Here is a 12911-nt window from a genome sequence, read left to right on the forward strand (position 1 = left end):
AGACTCATCAAACCAGGCAACGTTTTTCCAATCTTCTATTGTCCAATTATGGTAAGCCTGTGCAAATTGTAGCCTCCGTTTCCTGTTCTTAGCAGACAGGAGTGGCACCCGGTGTGGTCTTCTGCGGCTGTAGCCGATCTGCTTCAAGGTTGGACGTGTTGTGCGTTCAGAGATGGTATTCTGCTTTCCTTGATTGTAACCAGTGGTTATTTGAGTTACTGTTACCTTTCCTTTACCTTTACTCCAACCAGTCTGCCAATTCTCCTCCGACCTCTGACATCAACAAGGCATTTTCCTCCACATGACTGCCTCTCACTGGATATTTTCTCTTTTTTGGACCATTCTCTGTAAACCCTAGAGATGGTTGTGCGTGAAAATCCCAGTAGATCAGCAGTTTTTGAAATATTCAAATAAGCCTTTCTAGCACCAACAACCATGCCCCTCTCAAAGTCACTTTCTTCCCCATTCTGATGCTCAATTTGAACTTCAGCCAGTCGTCTTCGCCACGTGTAGATGCCTAAATGCATTGAGTTGCTGCCATGTGATTGGCTGATTAGCAATTTGTGTTACCAAGCAATTGAACAGGTGTACCTAATAAAGTGGCTGGTGAGTGTATGTTGTAATAGAAGGAAGTCCCTAGTCGAATAAAGAAGTCCTATGTTAACAACTCAACAAACCACAAAGTGCAACAACTACTGTCAATCAATTACTATCTGTCACTATTATCTCTAATGGTGCCATAGGAAAGAGCTGGGTTGGGTCCAAACTCAGTCCAAGCAAGGCAAAATGAGAAGAGGCTTCCTGGCTGCCACATAACCCACCTGGCCATGTAGTAGACAGGTAAATGCTGCCTTAGCTCAGTCCATCAAGGCCACGCCCCAACATGTTTCGCCCATGATTAAGCCTCGGGGAGGGGCGAAACGTGTTGGGGTGTGGCTTTGATGGAGTGAGCTGAGGCTTCTTTTACCTATGTATTACATGGACAGGTGAGGTGTGTGGCAGCCAGGAAACCTCCTCTTATTTTGCCTGCACGCTCTGGGTCTGGACAAACCCATCCCCAGCCTGAACCCTCAATGTTTCAGCGGCATCCATCCCACGGGACATCAGCAGTCTGAGCAGGGATCCCCAAGCAATAATCTAGGGTCTCAGTCCAAACCCAGTTTGGGTTAACCCATGGGAAGCTGTCACATGGTGGCATCCCTGCTGGTCCAATCAGCTGGGGTCAGAGCATTCTCTGCCTTGCAGCTGCATGTATACAATGGGGTGGGGACCCTTGTGATGTCGTTGACCTAATGTGACCACACATCCATATAAGGTCATTGGCATTAACTAAATATAGCCATAGGGCCATATTGGTTCAATGACATAGGGCCATATTGGTTCAATGACATAGGGCCATATTGGTTCAATGACATAGGGCCATATTGGTTCAATGACATAGGGCCATATTGGTTCAATGACATAGGGCCATAGTGGTTCAATGACATAGGGCCATATTGGTTCAATGACATAGGGCCATATTGGTTCAATGACAAAGGGCCATAGTGGTTCAATGACAAAGGGCCATATTGGTTCAATGACATAGGGCCATATTGATTCAATGACATAGGGCCATATTGGTTCAATGACATAGGGCCATAGTGGTTCAATGACATAGGGCCATATTGGTTCAATGACATAGGGCCATATTGGTTCAATGACATAGGGCCATATTGGTTCAATGACATAGGGCCATATTGGTTCAATGACAAAGGGCCATAGTGGTTCAATGACATAGGGCCATATTGGTTCAATGACATAGGGCCGTATTGGTTCAATGACATAGGGCCATATTGGTTCAATGACATAGGGCCATATTGGTTCAATGACATAGGGCCATATTGGTTCAATGACATAGAGCCATATTGGTTCAATGACATAGAACCATATTGGTTCAATGACAAAGGGCCATATTGGTTCAAAAACATAGGGCCATATTGGTTCAATGACATAGGGCCATATTGGTTCAATGACATAAGGCCATATTGGTTCAATGACATTGGGCCATATTGGTTCAATGACAAAGGGCCATATTGGTTCAATGACATAAGGCCATATTGGTTCAATGACATAGGGCCATATTGGTTCAATGTCAAGCATCCCCACCCCTTTCTGCAAATGCAACTGCGAGGCGGGGAATGTCCTTCCCACAGCAGTTTGGCCCAATGACTGGTTTGGAAATCCCTAAAAAGATATTTTCCTCTCTGGATGATTCTTCTTGCCTTTTCCATTAGGTGGTAGGTGCTGGTAGAGTACTAGCCCATGCCCTTGGCACAAGTGTCCTCATACAGATTTGTATTGCGGAGACCAGGTCTGTTACTGAGTGCTGATTGCTGACCATTGAGTGGTCACCCTTTGGTGTCTAAAAGACCCCCCAATCATGTTTAGATACCGACATAATTGTGGTGTTCAGAAAAGTAGAGATGATGAAAATGGAGGTTGTAACTACAGGGTATACGTGACCACATATCTATTTCTGTGACTTTGATTGGCTTTTACAATGCATCTAAACCTCCAAAAAGTAATATATGACCACCTGCCAGTCCTTAGATGTGATGACTGCATTAGTTTTATTTTTTTTAGGCTTTCAATTCCTGTCACAAGGGGACAACACTCACTTACTGTGCTGCATCTATGGAGGAGCATCATTGGTACCCAGGGGCGGACTGACCATTTGGAAACTCGGGAACTGCCCGAGGGCCCAGGGTCAGTAGGGGGCCCCATGAGATGCCCCTGGTACATTTCATTGGCTTTTTTGGGTGTGGTTTGAGTGTGGGCGAGGACACAGGGTCCCCATGATCCCCTATTGCCCGGGGGCCCCATGAGTTGTCAGTCCGCCCCTGTTGGTACCCTAAGGTGATCTGCTAATTTGGACGTCATCTCTATTACATGGGTTGCGGGGGAATTTGCAACTGCGAAATATAGCTTGGAAGACTAATAGCATTCCGTACATAAAGTGACAAGGACACTGTATTTTTTGGCAGGATCAACAAGCACTTTTTTGTATTAGCTGAAAAAAAAATATTTAGCCTGAACAATAAAAGTAATGCAGCCACCACATCTAGGGACTGGTAAGCATGATATTTTTGTTGTTGGGTTTAGAAATCCTTGAAGACCTCCAAGCACACCTGTGATAGCCATTGTAGCCGTCCCTTGGGGGGATCCTTGGCTTGAAGCAGAAGATCCTTTCCTATTCTTACATCTCCAGATTAGGACAGCAGAAAGGACAATGAGCAGAAGAACCCCGACTATGGCCACAGCAAGGATTGTCACAAATAATTCTCTGCCTGCGGGAAGGAAAAGAAATATTGTTGTGAACATCGGAGGACGTAATGCAAGATAAGAACAGAAAGGAATGGAGAAGGATGTCAGATATACACAGATCTCCTGTATGGTGTGGAAAAGTCTGGACTGGCCATCCAGCAACCCTGAAAATTATTGAAAGCGATAGACTTAAGCGTTAGTAGATTTTTGAGCAAACGTTCATGGAAAAATTCTCATCAGTACGTTCAGTGACCCGAGAAATGTCATTCAAAAGTGCTTTATTTGCTTTAACATTCGCTTTTGGAATGAATGTCATTCCCTGAATATAAAACCTCATTCACTGTAAGGCCTCGTTCACACGGGTATATCACAGTGTACACCCCTGCGAGTGCCGTGTTTGCTCATACGGGGATGCACAAGTGTTCGTACGTCCCGTGTACACAACCTCTCCTTTTCCCACTCACTTCCCTTAGTTTGGAATGAGCAGTGCATGTTAGTTGCAGTCATGAGCACTGCTCCATGCACACTGCACATCCCGTAGCCCATACATAGTCCATAGTTCATACATAGTCCATAGTTCATAGTCCATAGTTCTTATATAGTCCACAGTACATAGTTCAAAGTCCATATTCCATAGTTCAAAGTCCATAGTTCATAGTTAGAGATGAGCGAATCGAACCAGGCGAAGTGGAATTCGTTTCGAATTTCAGGAAAAATTTGATTCGCGGCGAATCCGAATATTAGCATACTTCGGGTGCGCGAATCGGATTTTTCCCCATCAGCCTTCTTCTCATCCTTCTCCTTCTCCTTCTCCTTCTCCTTCCTCATCTCCAAGGGCATTTAAATTAAAGGTACAGTGTTCTGCACTAATATAAAGGCTCTCTGAAGCCTAGAAACCCTTTTTATAAGTTAAATTCGTAGCGAATAAATTCGCATCGAATCGAATTTCTTCCTCAAATTCGGCGAATCAGCCGAATCGAATTTTTGAATAATTCGCTCATCTCTATTCATAGTCCATAGTTCATAGTCCATAGTTCATAGTCCATAGTTCATAGTTCATAATTCATAGTCCATAGTCCATAGTTCATAGTTCATAGTCCATAGTTCATAGTTCATAGACCATAGTTCATAGTCCATAGTCCATAGTTCATAATTCATAATCCATAGTTAAAAGTCCATATTCCATAGTTCATAGTCCATAGTTCATAGTCCATAGTCCATATTCCATAGTCCATATTCCATAGTTCATAGTCCATAGTTCATAGTCCATAGTTCAAAGTCCATAGTTCATAGTCCATAGTACATAGTTCATAGTCCATAGTACATAGTTTACAGTCCATAGTTCATAGTCAACAGCTCATAGTGCATAGTTCATAGTCCATAGTTCATAATTCATAGTCCATAGTTCATAGTCCATAGTCCATAGTTCATAATTCATAATCCATAGTTCATAGTCCATAGTCCATAGTCCATAGTCCATAGTTCATAGTCCATAGCTCATAGTTCATAGTCCATAGTCCGTATTCCATAGTTCATAGTCCATAGTTCATAGTCCATAGTTCAAAGTCCATAGTTCATAGTCCATAGTACATAGTTCATAGTCCATAGTACATAGTTTACAGTCCATAGTTCATAGTCAACAGCTCATAGTGCATAGTTCATAGTCCATAGTTCATAATTCATAGTCCATAGTTCATAATTCATAGTCCATAGTCCATAGTCCATAGTTCATAATTCATAGTCCATAGTCCATAGTCCATAGTTCATAGTCCATAGTCCATAGTCCATAGTTCATAGTTCATAGTCCATAGTCCAAAGTCCAAAGTCCATAGTCCATAGTTCATAGTTCATAGTCCATAGTTCATAGTCCATAGTTCATAGTCCATAGTTCATAGTTCATAGTCCATAGTTCATAGTCCATAGTCCATAGTTCATAGTCCATAGTTCATAGTCCATTTTCCATAGTTCATAGTCCATAGTTCATAATCTATAGTCCATAGTTCATAGTCCATAGTTCATAGTCCATATTCCATAGTTCATAGTCCATAGTTCATAGTCCATAGTTCAAAGTCCATAGTTCATAGTCCATAGTTCAAAGTCCATATTCCATAGTTCAAAGTCCATAGTTCATAGTCCATAGTTCATAGTCCATAGTTCATAGTCCATAGCTCATAGTCCATAGTACTTAGTTCATAGTCCATAATTCATAATCCATAGTTCATAGTCCATAGTCCATAGTTCATAGTCCATAGTTCATAATTCATAGTCCATAGTCCATAGTTCATAATTCATAGTTCATAGTTCATAGACCATAGTTCATAGTCCATAGTCAATAGTTCATAATTCATAATTCATAGTCCATAGTTCATAATTCATAGTCCATAGTTCATAATTCATAGTCCATAGTTCATAGTCCATAGTTCAAAGTCCATAGTACATAGTTCATAGTCCATAGTTCAAAGTCCATAGTTCATAGTCCATAGTCCATAGTTCATAATTCATAGTCCATAGTCCATAGTTCATAATTCATAGTCCATAGTTCATAGTTCATAATTCATAGTCCATAGTTCATAATTCATAGTCCATAGTTCATAGTTCATAATTCATAGTCCATAGTCCATAGTTCATAGTTCATAGTCCATAGTCCATAGTTCATAATTCATAGTCCATAGTTCATAGTCCATAGTCCATAGTTCATAATTCATAGTCCATAGTTCATAGTTCATAATTCATAGTCCATAGTCCATAGTTCATAGTTCATAGTCCAAAGTCCATAGTTCATAATTCATAATCCATAGTTAAAAGTCCATATTCCATAGTTCATAGTCCATAGTTCATAGTCCATAGTCAATATTCCATAGTCCATATTCCATAGTTCATAGTCCATAGTTCATAGTCCATAGTTCAAAGTCCATAGTTCATAGTCCATAGTACATAGTTCATAGTCCATAGCACATAGTTCATAGTCCATAGTACATAGTTTACAGTCCATAGTTCATAGTCAACAGCTCATAGTGCATAGTTCATAGTCCATAGTTCATAATTCATAGTCCATAGTTCATAGTCCATAGTCCATAGTTCATAATTCATAGTCCATAGTCCATAGTTCATAGTCCATAGTCCATAGTCCATAGTTCATAGTTCATAGTCCATAGTCCAAAGTCCAAAGTCCATAGTCCATAGTTCATAGTTCATAGTCCATAGTTCATAGTCCATAGTTCATAGTCCATAGTCCATAGTTCATAGTCCATAGTCCATAGTACATAATTCATAATCCATAGTTCAAAGTCCATAGTTCATAGTCCATAGTTCATAGTCCACAGTCTATAGTTCATAATTCATAATCCATAGTCCATAGTCCATAGTTCAAAGTCCATAGTCCATAGTCCATAGTCCATAGTTCATAGTCCATATTCCATAGTTCATAGTCCAAAGTCTATAGTTCATAATTCATAATCCATAGTTCATAGTCCATAGTACATAGTTCATAGTTCATATTCCATAGGTCATAGTCCATAATTCATAGTCCATAGTTCATAGTCCATAATTCATAATCCAAAATCCATAGTTCATAGTCCATAGCTCATAGTCCATAGTACACAGTCCAAAGTTCATAATTCATAGTCCATAGTACACAGTCCAAAGTTCATAATTCATAGTCCATAGCTCATAGTACATAGTTCATACTCCATAATACACAGTCCATAGTTCATAATTCATAATCCATAGTTCAAAGTCCATAGTTCATAGTCCATATTCCATAGTTCATAGTCCATAGTTCATAATCCAAAGTCCATAGTACACAGTCCAAAGTTCATAGTTCATAGGCCATAGTTCATACATAGTCCATAGTTCATAGTTCAAAGTCCATAGTCTATAGCTCATAGTTCATAGTACATAGTCCATAGCTCATAGTACATAGTCCATAGCTCATAGTACATAGTCCATAGTCCATCGTCTATAGTTCATAGTCCTTAGTCAGAAAAGCAGAAAAGGTGGCTAAATACAGTTGGACCATGGAGAATGAACATAGCCATTAGGCTTGTCACCTTTTTTCAAGCCAAACCCGAATACTTTAATGGTGAACAACATTTTTGTAAGGGGGGAATGCTGTGGACTCTGGTGTAAAGGGGAACTCTGATGTAAGGAGGTTTTTGCTCACGAAAGCCCCCAATTACATCAGAGTTCCCAGCATTCCTCCATAAAAAAGGGTTCTCCAAGTACGTTCCTTTGTAGTCTGCAGAGCACCCCTTACATCTGAGTCCCCCTTTCCTTAGTGCAGTCACTCACTCGGAGGCAGGAGAGAGAAAGGAAGGAGGGGAAGACTTAAGTCACAGACAGTGAATGGTGAGCTCACTGCCCGAGGGTGGAGGCTCAGGCTTCGGTACCTTTCACTCACCATGTATCTGCCGGCTTCTGGGCTTCAAATTTCCCATCCACACATCCCCTTTTCTGAGACACAGCACCTCGGGGATTGATGTGTGGGCGGGCAGACACAGAGCGGTAGGTAGGGAGGGAGGAGGAGCAGATCGGAGTAACTGTGCTGGCTCTGGGCAGTGTGAGAGAGAGTGTCATAGACACTCACCTTAGACAACTACAGCCAACCCTCTGAACCCTAGTTGTGCTCAGGCACTCCCATCCTGTGTGCATGCCTATGTAGCACTACCCCCTTAGGAGTAGCTAGAGATTTTGGGTCCCCCTATAGTCCTGTACAACACGAATTTCCTTCAGACCTTACACACAGGAGACAGTAAACAGTCCTTGAGCTTGTTTTTTGGATTTTATTGAGGGGTATAAAACTTGGATGGGGTAGAGGGGTGTATGGATTGCCCAGAGTAACTATAAACTGAGAACAAACCTCTTAACAACTATGTACAAGTCCATTGGACAAAAACTCCTCTTCTATCCAGCCTCTCCTGGTGTACCTCATCAGACCCCAGATGAAATCTCCTGAGAGAATCCTTGGGCAAGGTGGCACAGAGTCTGCCACTTTAGAATCAGCAGTCCCAGATGAGGGCTACTCAGGTTTCCCACCAGAATGCCCTCTCCACTTATCTGGCCCAGGGTGTGTGGGATTACCAACTCAGTCCTTCCCTGCAAGCTTGTGGGTTGGTGGCTGCTGTCAGGCCGTACGCTGGGCTGGCTCCTTCCCTGCTTTCAGGCTGTCCTCTCTCAGGGGACGATCAAGGATGAGAGATCCTCCCTTCCAGCTCTTCCACCTGTAGGTAGGCCCTTCTTCTGGGCCCCCCCAAGGCTTCTTACTCCAGCCTGCTCATTCCATCTTCCACCCACACTCTCACACTTAAAGCCTGCCCTGGCTCCATGCCAATACTCCTGCTTGGGGTCCTCTGAGTGTGCAGGCCAGCCCCAACTCATCCTGTCCACTGCCTTCTAGAATCCTATCCAAGATTCTAGAGCAGGGGCTGGTGTCAGGGAACTGACCTCTAGAGCCTCTCAGCCCTGGCCCAAGTTTGACCCTGCCGACTATTTCTCCAGGCTGCTGCTTAGCCTTCCTAACTAAAGATTAGCAATTAGCTAACCCTGGATATCTAGAGGGTCGCTACACCTATGCACTCAGTGGTTGTGGTAACCAGTTACTTGGGGGGCACTTTTATCTGATTAATGTGTCTGGATTTCAGATGGTCTGAAACCCAGGAACATGATTCAGAACCCGGACTGTCCAGGTAAGTGTCCTTATATTAAAAGTCAGCAGATACAGTATTTGTAGCTGCTGACTTTTAATTTTTGTGGGGGAGCCCGGAGGTCCGCTTTAAATATGCAAAATGGGCCCTATAATGCATAACTACAGCCCTGGCTCAGCATAAGTGACCTTCTGATCTCAAAAACATCTACCACATGACCAGGGGCGGACTGACAACTCATGGGGCCCCCGGGCAATTGGGGATCATGGGGCCCCTGTGTCCTTGCCCAAACTCAAAAAAGCCTATGAAAAAGGTACCAGGGGCATCTCATGGGGCCCCCTACTGACCCCGGGCCCTCGGGCAGTGCCCAAGTCTCCAAATGGTCAGTCCGCCCCTGCACATGACCATCAAGGCATTTCAAAGCCATGGGCGATGGTGGTTACTAAAGGCTCCTCTTCCAGTTTTTTGGTCTTGTCATACAGACTTGGGTTGGAGGTCTTCGTTGGTCTCCGGTCCTAGAACAGTTTTATTAAAGGGCTAGAGTCCTGATTTAAAGGATCAGTCCACCCAAAAGTTTGTACATTTCTATGAGAGACCTTCTCAGCTCTGATCAACCAATGCCTTCATGATTGATCATAGGTCCCCCTCTATTGTCCATTATAGAGAACAAAATAACGAGACCACTTATGAAGGACCTTTTCAAGTGTCTGTGACCACAGATGTACCAAATATAAAATATGATAGTTTTTTAAGGGGATTACTTTTTTTTTTTTTTAAAGCTTGATGATAAAGTATCAGTTTTTAAATACTTACTGTGTACTCTAATATTGATCTCATCAATAGAGAACAATAAATATGACTGTATGGGGTAATGTGTGATTGGATGATATGTGCTCACCTTGGATCTGGATATGGAGCTCATCACTCCTCTTCCTCACAGTGTCAGACGTCGTCCTCACTTTACAGGTATAATTCCCAGAATCCTCCAGCTGAGCTGACCGCACTCTGTATGTATCGGATACATTGAAGTCCCTCACAGTCCGTCCATCTCTGTAGAAGGCAAAGTGCAGCTCTGTGCCGCCTCTGAGCGGATCCAGTCTGGTGTCACACGTCACCGTCATCTCACCTCCTTCTATTACCCTGGACGGGGTCACATTTATTACCGGAGGAGAGAAGAGCTCTGGAAGAGGAAATCAGTACAAAGACACATTTTGGGAGTGAGTTTCCATTCCCTCGATGAAGAGTTTTTTATGATGATTGAACCACTTTCTGCACTTACATCGTCAAATAAATGGAAATATACTGAATCTGGGACATTTCTCCCTGAAAGGAGATTCCGTATAGCCAACAGGTCCAAAGAGCTAGCCAGAACCCAGCTATGTGTATGGATCATGGAAGGAACCTCCGATTGGTCTTCTACTTCCCATATGGAAGTTTTAAAAATATTCTTCCCAAATATATTGACATATATTTGAAATACTACAATTTTGGCCGTATTCAATATATGTTAAAATATATTTCAATACACACACATATATATACACTGTATGTTGAAATGTGTTTTTTATATATTACAAAATATATGAAATATATTTTTAAAAATATATATATATTTTTTAAATATATTCTTCAGATTTTTTTGAACATATAAAAAAGTCATTTTAACATATATTTTTACATATATTTGTAATTGCATTCCAAAAATGTAGATTTGTATTTTTAAAGACATGCAGTATATTTGAAAATGTATTTTTAAAAATATTTTTCATATATTTTGTAATAAAAATGCATTTCAACATACAGTATATATAATAATTTATTGAAATATATTGAATATGACCAAAATTGTAGTATTTCAAATATGTGAGCTCTTCCCACAATATCCATCCATTCCCAGATCCCTGTCCTGATCTCCTCCTACTATATTCATCCATCCCCATACTGAGCTCTTCCATCTACATCCATCCATCCCAAATCCCCATACTGAGCTCTTCCCTCTACATCCATCCATCCCAGATCCCCATACTGAGCTCTTCCCTCTACATCCATCCATCCCAGATCCCCATACTGAGCTCTTCCCACTACATCCATCCATCCCCAGATCCCCATACTGAGCTCTTCCATCTACATCCATCCCCAGATCCCCATACTGAGCTCTTCCATCTACATCCATCCATCCCCAGATCCCCATACTGAGCTCTTCCCTCTACATCCATCCATCCCCAGATCCCAATACTGGGCTCTTCCCTCTACATCCATCCATCAATCCATCCCCAGATCCCCATACTGAGCTCTTCCCTCTACATCCATCCATCCATCCCCAGATCCCCATACTGAAGTCTTCCCTCTACATCCATCCGTCCCCAGATCCCCATACTGAGCACTTCCCTCTACATCCATCCATCCATCCCCAGATCCCCATACTGAGCACTTCCCTCTACATCCATCCATCCATCCATCCCCGTACTGAGCTCTTCCCTCTACATCCATCCATCCCCAGATCCCCATACTGAGCTCTTCCCTCTACATCCATCCATCCATCCATCCATCCCCAGATCCCCATACTGAGCTCTTCCCTCTACATCCATCCATCCCCAGATCCCCATACTGAGCTCTTCCCTCTACATCCATCCATCCCCAGATCCTTGAACCATCTCCAGGATTCGCTGTGTTATAGGGACTCACCTTTCACAGAGAGAAAGAATTCATCTGAGAACTCATGGCCAGTGGAACTACGAGAAAATTCCATTATTTTAGTACATTTATAACGTCCGGCTGTGCTCAGATTTACTTTCTGAATATGGAGCTCTGATTCCGGGATTTGTGATTTTATCTCTTTATTATTCTTGTAATATCTTGGTGGAAAGCTGCGATATTCTTTTATATGATGACATCTCAGAGTCAGGGGGTCTCCTTCATAAATGGCGGATGGAGGTCTCTGCAGGATGACATAAGCTGAGACGAAAATGATTGTTATATTTACAGACATCATACAATGGAATTATGGAGATGATGAGATCACTCACTGTTTGTAACATTTAGAGTGACCGGATCACTGATATCACCGGCACTGACCCGGCACTGGTAATCTCCAATGCCCGGCACACCAGATATTATGTGAAGGTTCTTTTGATCTCCTGGTATTGGTCGGTTGTCTTTGTACCAATGATAGGTCCGGGGTTCCTCCGATACAGGAGACGGCACATTACATCTTAGAGTCACTTCATCATCTTGTAGTACATTCCCCCAGTTGGGTTCGAAGGTCACCACCGGTCTGATGGCACCTCCTATAGAAGAGAGGAGACCACATATAGACACATGGGTAGCACAACGTTCAACAATGAGAAAAATATAGATGAGAGAATTTCTGTTTGAAACAGACAAAAATATTCACTTTACAATCCAGAAAGACAAAGAAAGTCATCAATATTCTATAAACAGAAGGAAAAAGCACTCAGTAGAGACGTTGGGTCTGGAGGGTGGAACCACCACACACATTGGAGGACCAGCCACCCAACACACCCGAGCGTGAGGTTGATTTATAAATGAGTAGAACATGTTTACTTTCGAAGAGAATTTTCGCTGTGCAAAGTAAATTCCCCCAGTTGGGTGTGAAGGTCACCATTGGTCTGATGGCACCTCCTATGGAAGAGAGGAGACCACACAGACACATGCGTAGCACAACGTTCAACAATGAGAAAAATATAGATGAGAGAATTTCTGTTTTAAACAGAAAAAAAATATTCACTTTACAAGCCAGAAAGACAAAGAAAGTCATCAATATTCTACAAACAGAAGGAAAAAGCACTCAGTAGAGACGTTGGGTCTGGAGGGTGGAACCACCACACATATAGAGAACCAGCCACCCAACACACCCGGACGTGAGGTTGATTTACTAAATGAGTAGAACATGTTTACTTTCAAAGAGAATTTTCACTGTGCAAAGTAGATTTCCCCAGTTGGGTG

Source organism: Staurois parvus, unplaced genomic scaffold (assembly GCF_062004578.1).
Source record: "Staurois parvus isolate SC_StPar_1 unplaced genomic scaffold, SC_StPar_1.0 ptg001879l, whole genome shotgun sequence".
NCBI lineage: Eukaryota > Metazoa > Chordata > Amphibia > Anura > Ranidae > Staurois > Staurois parvus.